Here is a 12,081-nt window from a genome sequence, read left to right as displayed (position 1 = left end):
TAGTTTACCCTATGTCACATTGTTGTAGGAGAACTACCCAACCTAGCTAAGGAAGGAAAACATCATTCTCACTATTTTTGTAATCAAGTGACATATCATTTCATAGCATATTCATTTTAGTCCTATAAAGTAATTATGCACACATTTATCTAAAATTATCATAAACATCAAAGTTTTTAAAAAGTTTGCAAACTCAATGAAAAATGAAATGATATAATAGACCATATTCTAGTCTCATCATTCCCCCCAACTAAAACTTTGACTTTTCCTCAAGGAAATATGAAATTTTTGACCCTTGTAGGAATCTTTAAATCTAAGGGAACACTATGTCCTTTACCTCTTGTAGTTTAGTTCCAATAAAAACCTTTACTCTTCCTGTACCCTTCCCATCTATGGAGCTCTTCTGTCATATAAATTTTCTCTAAATCTTGCTTATTAGCAAGCAATAAGGACAATAGCAATGGAGGCTGAAAATTTAAAGGGATCCAATCACTTTTCCTTTCTTCCCCTACCTTAATGTACTAGGGTGCTCATCGAGTAGCCATGATAAGATTCAACAGAGAATGAGGTTCCTTCTTCTATAGGTCTTCACTCAATCCTATCTAGTGCCATTGATTTCCTTGCTTTGCTATAGAAAGATATTTTTCTACCATAGCTTTATATTCTTGATAGGAAACCTCCCTTAAAGGAGAAATAATCCAATTTTCAAATTTTGATTGAGCAACTTTCAACCAATCATAGTAAATTGTTCTAGCATCTTTGGCTTCAAGCCTAAGAAAAAGTGGAATCTCATACTCTAATTATTTATACTGGCGGGCCTGATTTTCTATGCTAACTTCTTTTTGGATACAAGACATCAATGCCCTGAGTTGAATATTACCCACATAAAGCAAAGGGTTCCAATCTTTGTTGTCAAGGACTACTAAATTATGTAAAAAGAGTTCAAAGAGTAATTTTTTGATGGATACAAGGGCAGTATGAAAAGCTTGGAAGAATTCCTAAGGAGTATCCAATGTTAAAATTTTACCTTGCATTACACAGGTCATCTGATAATTGACAAATTGTTCTTTCAAAAAGAGAGCATAAATGGGAGAAGGAGAGTGACAAGACATCAACTCAGGAATCATGGTAGTGACGTCGTAAGTTTGTCACTTAATTGTTCAATCTCCACATCCTTTTCAATCAATTCTTGACTTTGATTGAAGATGGTTTTGTCAAGGCTCTCTCTCTCTCTCTCTCTCTCTCTCTCTCTCTCTCTCTCTCTCTCTCTCTCTCTCTCTCTCTCTCTCTCTCTCTCTATTTTCCATTCTTCCTTATCTTGAATTAATTGATTAGCTAGCCATGAAATAATGCTTAACAGTGAAATAGTGGAACTAGGATGGTAAGTAACATGTGACACAGGTGAAGGGCCAAGAGGAATAGCTTGCTAGGCTATAGAGGCTAAAGCATCAAATCCTTGCAAAAGAATCAGTTCAATAATAGTATTAACTGATTCCAAATTTATTCCAATATCTTTTTCATGAAATTTTCTCCTTTGAAGAATAGAAGGAGAGTCTATAACTCTGACAGATAAATTGTTGTCATTGTCTGAATCTATGGAAATGATAGGCGGTTGGACAGAGGATGTTGCTACTGCTATAGGTACACATTCTACACTTTCTTCATTTGAACCATCTTGAATGATGATCTTATCCTTATCAAAAGAAGAGGATTTCCATTTTCCAATAGTTACATTTTCAAACATAGGGGATTGAAAAGACACACCCTCATCAAGTTTTACAGACAATTAGCTACTTCAAGTTATATTCCTTAGGGTTACTTCTACTATCTTTGAAGCTGTAGGAAGTTCTAAAGATGTTTCTTGTACATTCCCTTTCTTCTTTTTATAAAACCTAGGAACTATAGGAGAGCCAATATTATGGGAAATTTTAATTTTCCTTTTACCCTTATCAGATGTTGGACTTGACCCAAAGATAGAAGCTACACGAGTGGAAATTGGGGTTCTCTATAACCTCCTAGGTCTCGACGATGAAGAGCCTGGTACTGGGTTTATAGGATTTTCATCAGGTTCTCTTTCCTTTTCAACTTGCTCTGCAGGTTGCCTAATAGGGTTTTGCACTTTGTTTTCAACAAAATCATCCCAAGATATCTCAAGTTGTTCCTTGAGGGATTTTTTCTATGATGAGCTTAATAAAATAGTGGTGTGAAACATCTTTTAGGGTCCCTTTTTGCACTATAGTGGTTCTTTTTAACAAAATGAGGAACATTCAAAGGATAGTCAACATGTCTTAGGCAGCTCAAGAATTTGAAATGTGTGGCATGCAAATATGAATGTCTCCTCTCACAAGTAAAATATCTCACAATATAAATTTTAGATTGGTTAAACGATCCAGGTAAAGATGTGCAAATTGTACCTTGTTTCTGATCTATTTGAAGTTGGTGATCTATGTGCACTATAAATTGGGCTCTAGCTAACACTGCATCCAATGCATTTGAAAACTCCTCCCCTACCATAGGAAATTCCATTATCTCGACTACAATTTTAGGTGAAAATGGAACCCTTATTCCTCTGATTGTGGCAAAACCATCCCTCGGTGTCTAAAACAATTCTAAGGTAAGCTCCTCATCACATGCAGACAGTTTGAACATGTAATTTGTTCACCCCCTGGCTTGAAATATAGATAAGAAAATAGGGTCTCCCAATAATGTTGTATGGTCAACTGGTTCTCTTCTTTTCAAACCACCCCCATGGTTCCTCCAAAGTGAATACAGGAGTAATTTCAAAAATGGAAAAACTTGTAATAAGATGAGAAGAAAAGTGATAGTACTTATTTTAAGCAACTGATATTTTTAGCATTTAAGATCACTTAATTTTGCATTAAGTACCTCAGCTAGAACTCATACTTACTAGTTTGCAAAATATGTGTGACATAAAGGTAGCTATCACATCACATCATTCTTTTTATCATGTGGTAGCATATAAAGAATAACATGAACATTTAATGATCACAAAAAAAAATGAATGAAAGATAATACCCCTTCCTCCAACTAAATTAGACAATAGCTCCTACAATTGCTAGTGACAAAGGTAACTAAAAATAGAATAACAGAATAAGAAAAAGTTTGAACTTGAGTATGTGTACAAACCTTGTAATGTGTGTTATCAGATGATACCATCATGTAAGTTGATGAAGGATGAGGTGAGGTGGAAGATGAGAAAAAGTAGAGTGAGGTGGAATTATTATAGAGAAAATACTTTCACAAAGAAATTAGTTTATTATGATGAGTGAAATGCTCTTAGAGAGAGGACGATAGATGAGCGGGAAACTCATCTACAATTGCTGCAAGAATTGTAGGATCAATAGATGGCTAGCATTGCTACAGGAACTCTTCATGACTAGATGGCTTATGGTAGAGTTTTATGTGGTGCCCATTAACAAGTAGTGTGAAGTGAACAAAATCAATGGTAGAGAGCTGCATTACACCATTCTCAAACATAGAAATGATTTCATATGGTCCAAGCCAATGGGTTTGGAATTTTCCTAGAGTTTACTGATAACAAGAATCATATAGTAGGGCCTAGTCTCCAATAGAAAACTTCTTGTCATGGATGAACTTATCATGCCATTTCTTTTGTTGCTATTGAATTATCTTAGTATTATGTATGGAAGATTTGCAATATTAATCAAGGGCATTCAGTTGCAGTAACCTATCTTCTTGAGCCTTTGAAAGATCAACATCTAATTCCAAAGTAGTTTTTTAAGTCTTGTGCTCAAATTCTATATGCATGGAAGAAGATTTACCATAAAGTAATTCAAATGGAGTAAATCTAGTGGTGCTCTTCCATGTAGTCATGTAAAGCCAAATTGCTTCAAGAAGCTAGGTAACCCATTCCTGTTTGTGAATAGCAACAATCTTGGTGAGAACTGCTTCTATCTCTTTGTTTGTGATTTCTACATAACCATTAGCTTGAGGATGGTATGGGGAAGATGTACCATGATGGATCATGTACTTATTCATAAGTTCTACAATAAGGTTAGATGTGAATTAAGTTCAATGATCTGTGACAATTTCTCTAGGTACTCCAAATCTGGTGAATATGCATTCATATAGATTTTCTACTTTGTGATCTCTGACATGTTTCATAGCTTGTGCTTCAACCCATTTAGCTACATAATTAGTACATACCAAGATGTATGATTTTCTATGAGAAGAGGGTTTGATTGAACCAACAAAGTCAATACCCCACTTGTCAAAAGGCGTGACCACCACTTGTGGCTGTAGAGGCATTTCATCAAATTTAGTGGGCCTTCCCATGCATTGGCATTGATCACATCACCTTGTATACTTTGCTGAATTTTTGTGGAGAGTATGCCAATAGTATCTAGTTGTTAAAATCTTGTAGGTTGTTCTCTTTACTACAAAATGACACCCACATGGTTCATCATGACATGCCCATAGGATGTCATAGGTTTCATCTTCCCTCACACACCGATGAGTTACTTGATCTGATCCAATGTAGAAAATCAACCTAGCTATCCATGAGAAATTGAAACTCTTTTCCACCAAGAGACAACACTGGTTGGGTGAAAAGTGTGGTGGTGCTCTTCTTGTAGCAAGGTAATTTGCTATATCTATGAACAATTTGTTATAACGTTCTATTGGAAATAGATGCTCATCAGGGAAGCTGCCATCTATGGCTATAAGATCATCTAGTACTTGAATTCATGATAGAAAATCTACTACTACATTGGCTTGACCTGGTTTATCTATTATCTTCACATTAAAGTCTTGTATGAGGAGTAGCCAACATGCTAATCTACGAGAAATAGCAAGCTTGTTCATCAAATATTTTATAGCTGAGTGCTCAGTGTAGACAAAAACCTCATAGCTTGTGATATAATGCTGAAATTTATCAAGTTCATACACAAGAACAAACAATTCTTTTTTAGTGGCAGTATAATTCAGCTCAACACCCTACAAATTCTTACTAATATAGTAAACGACATGCTAAAAAATACCTTCCTTTTGTCCCAGAACTACTCCTAAAGTAGTATCAGATGCAACAATGTGAATGTGAAAAGGTAGTTCCCAATCAGGTCCTCTAAGAATAGGTGTTGTAATCAAAACATCCTTCAATTGTTGGAATGCTGCTTTACAGTCTTCTATCCACTCAAATTTAGCTATCTTCTTGAGTAAGTTGTACAAGGGGGTAGAAAGCTTACTGAAGCTTTTGATGAACCTCCTGTAGCGATCAGCATGTCCAAGAAAGCTTCTGATATCTATTTTCTTGGTTGGCATTGGTAGATTAGTAATTATAGTGATCTTTGCAGGGTCCACTTAAATTCTACAAGAGGAAAGGTAGTGGCCAAGAACAACTCCTTCTTCCATCATGAAATAACACTTCTCACTATTAAGAGAAAGGTTGTATTTTTGACACATTTTTAACACCTTCTCCAAGTTGGCATAAGCTTGTTCAAATGTGTCACCATAAGTGGTGAAATCATCCATATAGATTTCAACACAATCAGTAGCTATGTTAGAAAATATGCTAACTACCACTCGTTGAAAAGTTATAGGTGTATTACATAATCCAAATGGTAAGACAGAGTAAAAAAATGTTCACCATGGATAGGTGAACATTGTCTTATCCTGATCTTTTGGAGAGATCTGGATTTGATTATAGCCACTAAAACCATCTAAAAATGAAAAATATCTCCTTCCTGCTAGGTTATCTAATACTTGATCAATAAATGGCAAAGGAAAGTGATCCTTTTTAGTGATTTTATTAAGCTCCTTGTAGTCTACACATACTCTCCATTTTCCTCCCTTCTTTGGAATAATAATTAGAGGTGACACCCAGTGAAATAGGATAGATAAATCCAACACTAAGAAGTTTTTGTAACTCTACTTTGACTATATCTTTTAAAGCTAGGTTTACTCTCCTCTAGGGTTGTCTCACTAGCTTAGATTCTAAGCTAATAAATATTCTATGTGTACAAATACCAAGATCTAAGCCCTTCATGTTAGTATAGTCCCATGCAAAGGTTTGATGATTATATTGCAATAGTTTAATGAGACTTGTCATCTAAGATGCAGTAAGGTCATTATTGATATTTAGCTCTTTTCCTACAGCAATCTCAGCTCTTTTTACCTTAGCCATCTTTAAAACCTCTACTATTGGTGGAGATTTAATTTCATGGGGTAATAATGTATGAAGCTAATCAGGTGCTATAGGAGATTGATATGCATCACATTTAGGCAATATAGTTTGTAAGGATCCTGTAGGATTTGCAAAAGTGGAGTCCTTAGAATCATTCTGATTAGTAAGGATTGCAACCAATACATCATCTTCTTTCTGGGATACAACAAATGGGTTTCTCTTAAGCATCATGAGCTATTGAACATAATTGACTTCTGAATGATCATCACCAAGGTCTGGCCAAGAAACTTGGTTAAGATCTAGGTGTGGTTGTGTAGGAGAGTATAGAGTTAACTTTTTAGTCTTGGCACCATCTAATATTGTCATTTTTCCCACTCGACATGCAACGCATGCATCTGTAATGGCCAACCGAAATCTTCCTAAGATTAATGGATATCCTCCAAGGGTGCCTCTAAGTGATAGCACAACAAAGTTTGAAGGAAAATCTAGGTAATCCAAGGTTACAATGATATCTTCTATCATACCATTAGGCTTGACAGTTGAGTTGTCTAATAACTAAAGTATTGTAGGAGTGTCCCTTAATCCAATAATGCTAAGTCTTAACAAGAATTCTCTAGTCCTAAGATTAATTGACACTCCTAATCAATCAAAACATTCTGAATTTGGATGTCATTTATGTGTATGGTAACCACAGGACTTCCTAGGTTAGAATACTTAGGCATCAAAGCTTTGCTCAACATTAAATCAGAAAGTTGTCCCAACACATGGACAACAAGAGGATCCTTTTTCTTTCTACTAGACTGCTTGACACATGCTTCTTTTAAAGTTTTATTGTAAAGGGGAATTTCCTTAAGCTCATCCAATAAGGGAATCTGGGTAGTCATTTGTTTAAGGTAGTCTAGGAGATTAGTTGCTACAAGATTTGGTTTAGATGGAGCCACATGAACTAAACTTTGTGGATATGGGGGAGTAGATGCTTGTGGGGGAATTGAGGCATTAGTTGGTTGATTTTTTGGAACATTTTAGTATTAACGACCTCAGTTATTATGGGTCCTTTAGGTGGAGGCAACTTTGTTTTGGACCTTAGATGAATATCATTTATCTGCAAAGAATAAGCCTATTACTTATTATTGGGATTTGGTGCTAGTTGAGTAGGAAGTTCTGGTTGCTTCTATGGGCTAACATTGGCTATAGGAGGTAGATACATTAGGGATTTCCACTGAGGTGAAGGCATAAAAGCTTATGGTTGAGGTTGTTGGTTAGGCCCCCACTAAGGTGGTTGCTGCCAATTGCCCTGGTAGATAGGTTGTTGGTTAGGGCCCCACTAAGGATACTGGTTATTTTGTTGAGGTCATTGATTATTTTTCTATGGATAATAAGGTGGTTTTTGGTAGGCTTGATTATACTATGGCTACTAGATGGGGCAATTATTGTTCCAATTTTGTCCTTGGGCAGAATTTGGAGGAATAGTGCCTTGCCACTAATTATTATTATAACCAAAATTATTTAGAGGGTCCTAAGGCATACCTTGTCTCTGAGCCCATGGTCATCTTTGACCAACATAGATCACTTCTCCTATATCTTCATCAATTGCTTTCAACTTAGTGGGCATTGGTTTTGCATTCATGACTACAATGGTCTTGCATGTATAGTTCTTCTTCCTTTCTCTGCAATGAGGGCATAATTCAGTCAGCATAGCATTAGCTTCATCCTTTTTCCTTCGAGCTTGCATGGTATCCAACTAAGTAGTGACATCATTAATGATATCTTACTTGAAGTCAGACAATAGGTTAGATAACTCCATCTTTGATACTCTTGACCCACCATTGGTCTTGTGTGGTAGGCTCCTTAGTCCTCTACCTTTCTTCACAATAGCTCTTGAATAGTTCTGACATATCTCCTTTATTTCATTCCAAATCCTTTGTGTAACATCTACTCTATCCATTAGGTCTAAGGCTTCCATGCTTTCTTGTTGTACACCTCTCAAAAAAAAGATGATTCTTAGATTCCTCATTTAAGTTATGTTGTGTGTTCTATTCCATATTGAACAAGAATCTAGAAACATAGTCTTCCAAGGTTTCACCCTCCTTCTATGACATGTTAAAAATGTCATCCCCCTTCATATATTGACCTCTACAATATTCCTTATATTTTTGAAGAAACAAATTACTCATTTTAGCCCAATTTTCTACAACATTTGCACCCAACCCCATGAACCATCTTAGACAGCCTCCTTTAGAGTAGAAGGAAACAATTTCAATTTATGGGCATCAGTTGTGTAGTCATAGCTCCTAAAAAGAATGTCAAACTCAAAGAGAAATGTTTTAGATTCTTATGTAATAAGGCCATAGAATTTTGGAAGGGCAACAACATATATGTTCTTCAAATTTTGATTCCCTTGGTAAGGTGGAATAGGAAAAGGAAAGGTAGGCATAGCCATTCCTAGAGGAAGAGGTGGTGCTTGATATATAACAATGACTAGTGGATTATTTTGATATGCAGGCTCAGCAAAAAGTTCATTGAAGTGGAGTGATTCTTTTGAAGATGAAGAAGGTATTTTAGCTTGAATATTAGCAAATAAATTTTCAAAAGGTTTATCTTCGTCATTCTCTCTTTAGGGTTCATCTAGTTTAGGATGAACATCATTGGATGGTTCTTCCTAATTATCACGAGGAAGGAATATCCCAAGGTGGTCTCTTCTTCTATGCATAACATGCTTCTTTAATACTAAATTCTATTCTACAGGGAATAAAAGTGCAACTACAAAGATTGGTTTGAATTAACACCATCCTTGGCAACAGTACCAAAAATGCTTGGCCAAAGAAAGGGATCAAAATAGTACAATAATGGACTGCTTAATGTAGGATTGGACATCCTAAGTGTTTCTAACCCAACTCATTTGGACTCATTTAATTTATCAACCAGGGACATAAACTTGAAATGGTATTTACAAAGTATGTGCTTCAAACTTCTCTCAACTTGAGAATTACTCTACGAAAATTCAAATGATTATGCTACAGGAAATCTACACTAAAAATGAGAATCAAATCTATTTTAACAAAGCATGACAATACAACTGAGAACTACTTCAACTGCCTATGTTGCAAGAATAGTCCACTAATTCTATTATCAATGGTTGTAGGAACAATAGAGTCTATTCTAGTTCTAAAAACTGAAAGTAAATCCTATGTTAATTAATTAGTTCACTTCCTGTGTGGGCCTCCACAGAGAAGTGAAGTAGAACTACTCAAAGATGGAAACCTGAAATGATCTTTTTATTCGTAACAATAGTAAACATACATACTAATAAACAACAAGATTACATTCAGTACTCAAAACTTAGAAAACTTCTTCCTTCTACTAAAAACTACTAATTAATTCTTTTTTTCTAGAACATAGACTTCCTATTATTTAAGCACAAACTAGGAACATAATTCTTAGATTTTAGACTTCATCAACTACCGAAACAATGGATGACATTGAATATTACAAGAGATGTATTAACTTTGGCACCAAATGAAACATGAATTTAGGAGCTTACAACCCCTAGATTTCCCACTTTGACTCCTGCTTTCTTGAAAAAGGGTATTGGTTGTTATGGACAAAATGGTTGGTAATGTGGAAGGTCATTAATGAAATTTACCACCATTTGCTTAGGTTGCTGGCTCTGCTTAGCTAAGTTGACTTTACCTTTGAATCTGCAAAATATTAGTGCCTCCAAAGTAATAACATACATCAAGACTAATTCAAAATATGTCATCTAAATTAGTTTACCCTATGTCACATTGCTACATTAGAACTACCCAACCTAGCTAAGGAAAAAAAATATCATTCTCACTATTTTTGTAATCAAATGACATAGCATATTCATTTTAGTCTTGGAAAGTAATTATGCACACATTTATCTAAAATTATCATAAACATCATGTTCTTAAACATCAAATTTTTTAGAAAGTTTACAAATTCAACTGAAAATGAACTGATAAAATAGACCATATTCTAGTCTCATCACATACATTAAAAAATGGCCCCAAAAATATAGGATAAACTATATGATGTTAGCTAACTTCTGACTAGAGCAATTAAAGAATTTCCACACAAAAAAAAGGATTTTAGGGGGACCATACTTTGCACTATGTTATATTTTTACTAAAAAATTAGTACCACTTTCTGTGGCCCTCTTTTTTGAGGACCTTGAACTCAACCATTTTAATTTGTTTTAGTAGTTTAGAAACTAGATTGAGAGGAATACAACTTTTTTTTAGTCATATATTGAAATTATCAATGTAACTATCTCCAAATTCTTCTCAAAGTTCAGAAATTACTAATTTTAGAAAAAAGTGACATCTTATACCCCCTTTTTGGTACCACAATTTTGTGCACTTACCCACTAGCCTTCATTTTCATAGCTATTCACATGGCTTCTTGGAATTCCTCTCTGGTCATTCTAGAATTTTTAAGTATTTGATCTACTTTCATATCCACTCTCCTCTTAACATCTTTTATCTATATTTGTCTTCTTACTTCACTGTACTTTTCTTCATAAGTCCCCAATCTAGGGCACTCTTCATCTTTTTCTAATTTTAGAATGGTTTTTACATAATCATCCAACATTTTTGATATCACTTAATATATATAGGCTCAATAAAAAGTCTAATAGGCTCTACAACCTCCATACAAGTATAATCTCTACCATAAAGCATATCTCATCCTTGTACTTCTCAACTATTGAACTAGGAATTCTCACTTTTTTCTTCATTTTAGATTGAAAGGATTTTGTCATTTTAATATTATTCTCAATCATTCTCTCTCTAGGATATTTCCTAAACCAATGAGTAATAATTTTCATCGTGCATTTATTTGAATTCCACTAATAATCAGGCATATCAGGAAATCTCTTCATTACATGAAAGAAAAGATAGGTTATCAGTGATCCAAATCTAAAAACTATGTACTTGACCTTCTTTATCCTTTTAATATTGCCCAACAATTGTTGTTTCAAGGTCTCACACATGTCCACTTTTACATTTTCTACAATTATTTTGTATGCAACATGAATGAATCCAATTGATACTTCGTTGTCCCTTGAACTATAATTCATTTTATACCCAATAATCTAACTGATCAGCCTTACAATAGTTTATTTGATCTTGATCAAATTCCTCATAAAACTCATAGTTTGTTATGTTCAACTTTTCCAAGTGCTCAAACCCTTTCTTGAATGTCAAATCATTATTACAGACCTTGCTTATGTCTTCATTAGACCCCTACATTAGTTTGATAGCAGAAACAAAATATTAAAAGCTAAGGTTTTTAGATATGTATTTTAAAATTACATTATGACAATCAAATTCCTAATTTTGATCAATTTCCTAGTTATAACTTTTTTTGGTCAAAATGAAATAATGCAAAGAACTAATAATAGATAAGATTGCATTTAATGCTTATCAGAGCTCTTCCAGCTAAACTTTGGTTTTCGTGAACTGTTAGTGTCATGTTGTTGAAGAATATTTGACACCATGTTCCCTTATAGAAATAATACACTCGCTCTCTGAGCAATAGTAGAGAGAGAAATTAACCATCATAACACAAAAAATCAATAAGTCACTGGGTCAAATCTTTTTTTCTTAGTGAATAAAATGCAAGCAGATAGAAAATTTAATAACTTAAACACTAAGTCAATGTGTGTCTCTAATACAATATGCATGATATTGATTTAAAAATTACTACCCAAATTTTATCTGGATTTAAAGATTTTAATTATATTTATAATTCTATTTATTTTCACAATTATTTCTATAGTTTAATTTTGATATACTATTAATAGTATTTAATATTTAATAATAATAACTTATATTCTATAATATAAATATAATATATATTTTATATTATGTTTATCATAGATACAGTGAAAATAA

Source organism: Cupressus sempervirens, chromosome 4 (genome assembly GCF_028749045.1).
Source record: "Cupressus sempervirens isolate cs-2001-9-10 chromosome 4, ASM2874904v1, whole genome shotgun sequence".
Lineage (NCBI taxonomy): Eukaryota > Viridiplantae > Streptophyta > Pinopsida > Cupressales > Cupressaceae > Cupressus > Cupressus sempervirens.
The sequence above is the reverse complement of the archived record's forward strand: the minus strand, read 5'-3'. Positions refer to the sequence as shown.